This window comes from Mytilus galloprovincialis, chromosome 9 (assembly GCF_965363235.1).
Source record: "Mytilus galloprovincialis chromosome 9, xbMytGall1.hap1.1, whole genome shotgun sequence".
Taxonomy (NCBI): domain Eukaryota; kingdom Metazoa; phylum Mollusca; class Bivalvia; order Mytilida; family Mytilidae; genus Mytilus; species Mytilus galloprovincialis.
Genome location: NC_134846.1, coordinates 7,433,652 through 7,439,775, shown reverse-complemented (window position 1 = coordinate 7,439,775; position 6,124 = coordinate 7,433,652). Strand labels below are relative to the sequence as shown.

Genomic DNA, 6,124 nt, shown 5'->3' with positions numbered 1-6,124 from the left:
TAAGTGATTTCAAATGTCTCCCCTTGGTAGATATTTTAGGAATTTAATCATCAAGCTGATATGTGATTGTTGCGCAAATATATGCATGTACTTACTGAGATGCATGTATTAAAAAAAATTACGATTCTTATTTAATATATACAGGTACTACACAGATAATTAATGTTAGAGTAAAAAAGTTGTTCAATTTCAGATAATGTATCTAGTACGGAAGAATATGTGTCTATAAAAAAACCGCATCAAATATACCGGGCTATGACGTAATTTGAGTTTGAGATATATTTCCCTTGGCCAAGGCGTTACGTGAGTTTGAGGAATTTCACTTGGTCATGATCAAATTTAAATTGAGGCATTTCTTTTGAACATGGCGTTTTTAATTTTGAGTAATCACCCTTGTCCATGACGTAGTTTGTTTTTGAATTATTGCCCTTGGTCATGATGTTATTTGAGTTTCATTTTTTTTTTTAAATTACCCATGACATAACATAATTTTAAGTTATTCCCTTTGATCATGACGTAACATGATTTTGAGTTATTCCCTTTGACGATGACGTAATTTGTGTTTGAGATATTTCCTTTGGAATTGGCGTAATTTGTATTTCAGATATTTCCTTTGGTCATGACGTAATTTGCGTTTAAGTTATTTCCTTTGACAATGAAATAATTTGAGTTTAAGTCATTTCCCTTGACTATGAGTTATTTCCTGTGGTCATGACGTAATTTGAGTTTGAGATATTTCCTTTGGTCATGACGTAATTTGAGTTTAAGTTATTTCCTTTGACTATATATATGAAATAATTTAAGTTTGAGTTATTTTCCCTTGACCATGACGAGATTGAGTCATATCTCTTTGTCATGGCATTATTTGATTTTGACTTATTCCCCTAGGTGATGACTTAACTAGAGTTTGTGCTTTTTCCCTTATCTTTAATCTCTCACCATGCTTACCGTTTACAATAAACTATTTTCACTTTTGGTTATAATTGATATGACTGTGACAAATCTCTATCAATGTCTTTTAATGTCTGTGTAAAATGAATCATTTTGTTTTTCTTGTTTTACAGGCAATCATTAAGCGTGAAAAATTGTAATATTTGTGGAACTTGTTCTGTATGTTAAGATTTTTTTTGTAAGGCCCTCAAGGTAGATTAGTGAATGATAATTAGTCAACCTTTTAAAGAGAAGTCATTATTACAAGTAGTATTTTCATCAAGAGGAAACTAGATACGAAGTTAAAGTATCTCTTTCCCAAATTTGTTATTAGCAGTTTTAAATATAAAGGTATAATTTGTCTAGTCCAGTTCAAGTTAGTTGACGTGTTCTTGATTGCTTGATAATTTCACAATGGAAAGTCCAGTATTTTTTTACGTTTTTATGATCAGTTTTGTTTGTTCCTCTTATGACAATGTATGTAGCGGCAACCAGTGTCAACATGTGATAACCATGCCATTACTTGATGATATGAAAGCTACATTGAAAGCAGACTTGGACATCACTAATATGAACAATCATCTTAAAGCTTACATCCAACAGGAAATTCAGAAAGGTGTAGAAATTGCAATGAGAGATGAAATGAAGAAACTTGTGAATAAGGGTGTAGAAATGATCAGCAGTACTGTAGAAACTACCGTGGACAAACAAGTGACAAGCATGTGATTATTTTAGAAGCAATTATTCATGCAGCGTTATATTAATTCCATGCATTGCTTTACGTTATTCAATATTTTTACTTTAAAACATACAAGTAAAATAAAGAGCACTTCGATATATCTTTGCGATTAGATTTTGAATTAAATCTATGTTAAATGTTAGAATTTTAAACATGTTAAATAAGTTAAGCTCCTTTAATATCAGGTAGATGCTTTTATGTTAAAAAAAATCTGACTTTGTTGAAATATTTGTTAAATCCGTTACGGGTATAGTTATATTCACTAAATACACCTGTTTAATATTTTTTTAATGCAACAACCTTCGGTGGTATACATGTTTAACAAGTGTAGTGTTTGCTTGTTTCTCGTGTTATCTATCTATACTATTAAACGAGTAGACCTCATTTTTTTGTGTCGCTTCTCCTATCTCCTATCCTATTGATCTCCCTATTAAACGAGAAGACCTCATGTTGTGTGTCGCTTCTCTTCCGCCCACATTAAAGTGATCATTATGCCTCTGTGTACGATAGGTAAAAGGCATAGTCGCATTTGCCATCCATTCTTCTGACTATTCAGTTGTGTTATTTTGGGAGAAAAATGAAAATAAAGGTGTCCGGATATTCATTCCGTCATTAGACCGACTTTTCTGTCAGACATGACTACCGGTTTTAACATTGAGAACCAATCGTATGATAGATAACAAAAAAGAAAAGGAAAAAAGCCAATCAGAGTGTTGTTGTCCATATCGTGGATACGTATGTTCATAGTATACAGAAACGCGAAAATAATGGAATTTAACCCCCCAAAAAATAACGGACTTATTCCTTAAACAAGGGAGAGGGCTGAAACTGTTTCTAAGTACCAATGAATCTTGATACTATTTCTGAAATTCTTCAGACATGAACTCTTTTACTGATTTTTTTCAGACACAAAATCTTTTACAAAATTTCTCCCTACAACAGTATACATACTTTCAACCAAGCTCTAAGTTCCCGCGATTTCGCTGTTGTGTTCAAGTTAATAGTTATAATAGTATACGATATACTTGAATTTATAAAAGTCTTACTTATAATTTACATTTTTAGAAATCAAGTTTTAACACAGCCAATGCCAGTGTTACAAATGTATGACATCGGCCTTATATTTTAGGGTAAAACTTCTTTATTTAAGTATCTATTATATTCTTCAGCTGGTACTTCTTATATCCAGTGGGGAACTATGAATTGCACCAATGATAATGCAGAACTGATTTATTCTGGTAAGTTATAAACCTATATAGTACATGTAACGTGTAATATCTATTAGAATATTACTTGATAGATTCACCCTCTGTTTGTACGATTTTTATGCCCCATTTATGGGCATTATGTGTTCTGGTCTGTGCGTCCGTCCGTCCGTCCGTCTGTCCCGTTTCAGGTTAAAGTTTTTGGTCGAGGTAGTTTTTGATTAAGTTGAAGTCCAACCAACTTGAAACTTAGTACATATGTTTCCATTGATATGATCGTTCTAATTTTAATGTCAAATTAGAGATTTTACCCCATGTTCACGGTCCACTGAACATAGAAAATGATAGTTTGGATGGGGCATCCGTGTACTATGGACACATTCTTGTTTTCTATGTTATACATTATGTTATACTATACGCTATCTGCCCTCTGCAATGATTCTTTTTCTCTACTATGTGCCAGATGTCTTCCATTCACAATTTCCTGTGAATTCCTAGATTTCTGATTAAGGTCACATTTGATTTGTATTGCTTTTGAACCTCTTGATATCGAAATATCGATTTATCAGAAATGTTTACTTCAATATAGTTTCAGTTTGTAAACAAAAAGATGTGGGCGGAATCGGGAAAAATCGCGACAATTTATAGTGACAAATTGCATATTTCCACTGTTTTCCACATACATTCAGACCATATATCTATAGTTAGATATAGGAAGATGTGGTGTGAGTGTCAATGAGACAACTCTCCATCCAAATAACAATTTATAAAAGAAAACCATTATAGGTCCATGTACGGCCTTCAATACGAACCCTTGGCTCACAACGAACAACAAGCTATAAAGGGCCCCATAATTACTAGTGTAAAACCATTCAAACGGGAAAACCATCGGTCTAGTCTATAGAATAGAATAGAATAGAATAGAATAGAATATTTTTATTTCCCAAATTACAGGGCCCATAAAGGGCATAAAATCCGATACAATTGATTTACTAAAAACCAGAAACACGTATAAATTACATAAATAAACGACAACTACTGTATAGACCTATTTCACAAAGATGCAATTTGATGTATGATCTCTCAGTCTGGAATAATGAATGCTACCTTTATCGAGTTCTAAATGCAAAATTTAACTGAATGAAAAATGAAATTTGAAATACTGTACCAGTCCAATTTGTGTAATTGAAAATATGAATGTAAAGCTGATCGAAGCTTTTATACCAAATTTAGTGCGTACGTCGTGTTTCTGTAATAACCTTCAAGAGGTGTGCTCGATACCAAAAATTTAGAGATTTTAATGGTCAAATCATTGGAGCAATTTCACAACAGAAATATTGCATACCAGTTGGTCCGAGTACACAGTTATTTCGTAGTGCATTTCTTTTAGACAATAAATGAAAATTAAAAAAAATCCCACCTGCGCTTTCTCAATAATATTTTTACAGTGTGTTGTACCACTTTTGGGACAAATTATATCAAAATTATAGAAAACTTCATCAGCTCTATCTCAGAATATGGACAATTTTATGTTAAGGGGGTCTTGAAATCTTTTGACAGCTTCTGAAGTGCTAATTTTTGACCTTTTTCAGCTGGACCTAATCACTACTTTACATTAATATTTATGACCCAAATTTTTTTAGTGTCATTTAACCCCCCCCCCCCCCCAAACTTGCTATATGAGGCATAAAACATGGAGAAATAAATTTGGAAGGGGTATAACAAAATTTGGCAAGTAACACACTGTCCACACTAAGGACTATATTCGAAAATCAAAGGACGATAACTGTGTACTCGGACCAGTTATACCAGCATCTGGGCACTGGCGAATGACTCTACGGTATTTAGAACTATAGGAGGTAAATAACGTCGTGAAGTGTTTTCTTTTCTAAATGTACACAAAACATTGTTTATAATGATATGTCTCTTTTTAGGAAGACGCTAGCCTAATTGAAATACTATGATGTGATATAACTGCCACTGAGACGACTCTCTACGTAAAATCGTATGTTGTAAATTTAAAACTAAGTAATGACCCTACGGTCATCAACAATCAGAACTCATACGACATAGCAAGCTATCAAAATCACCAAAATGAAAAATAAAAAGCAAGCGTGAATAAAGTACTATTATCATTGTAGGTTTTGTTGGTGGATTTTCATATACAGGTGGTGGCGCTCCAAATAAGCTCTGTGTTCCGAAAGAACCACAGTGGGGTATTTATGATGGTGAAGTAAATAGCAGTCCTTTCGTCGGTGCTACTTTGTTCGACAACTGGGACATCAACATCAAAGATACACTGTTTGATAAGAAATACACGTATTATGTCATTCAGTGTGCTGTTTGTCATGTGACCAAAGCAACGTCCACGATCATGATACCGGGAAGGAAAACATGCTACGAAAATTGGAAAATGGAATACAATGGTTACCTAATGGCTGGTTACCCTTCTCATAAAGCTGCTTCGGAATATATCTGTGTTGATGGACACCCTGATCATATCACGAAAGTACCTAGCTTTGCTGACAAATCTCTTTTGTACTCGGTCTACTCAAAATGTAACGGAGCCACCCCTTGTCCACCCTACGTTGATGGTAGGGAGATGGCGTGTGTAGTTTGTTCTAGATGAACACAATCAGATATGATGTATTTTATCTTTCATACTTTTTTACACTTTTGGCATTAAATTCGACATTTTTGACTTGTTATTTATATCTTTTCTTGACCAAGATGCATATGTTTAAATTATATTTTTTCGCTGCGTTGAAGACCCACTGGTAGGCTTCGGCTGTTATCTGCTCTTTGTCGGGTTGTTGTCTCTTTGACACGTTCCCCATTTCCATTCTCAATTTTATTCATCAATGACCTCTTATTTTTATGCGAGTCTGAGTTCCTTCAGATATTTTCAAAAAACAAGAAGATCAAAGGATTCAGATCATTTAGTTTCACTTTCAGATATATTGATGATGCTCTATCCATTAACAAAACATACAAACTTTTCTGATTGGGTTCAATCAATATATCTACTAGAATATTTGTTTAAAGAAACAACAAAAACATCTTCATCTGCCTAATTTTTAGACTTATAACTCCAATTTGACATAAATAAACTGTCATCATAGGACCAGAATCGACAAACGATTTTTTTAATATGAAATTATCAATTTTCCCCCACCTTAGTAGCAATATATCAATTTCACCTTTATATGGTAAATATACATTTCCGGACTCATTCGGTATTCGAGAGCTT

At 33.5% G+C, this 6,124-nt stretch overlaps 1 long non-coding RNA gene across 1 annotated transcript; it reads left to right on the top strand.

Moving 5' to 3' along the window:
• Positions 1-1,300: 1,300 nt before the first annotated feature.
• On the top strand, positions 1,301-5,575 carry LOC143044342 (uncharacterized). Its single transcript, XR_012968649.1, has 3 exons — positions 1,301-1,648; positions 2,839-2,907; positions 5,016-5,575. It is a non-coding gene; the product is annotated as an uncharacterized LOC143044342 (long non-coding RNA).
• The last annotated feature ends 549 nt before the right edge of the window (positions 5,576-6,124 follow it).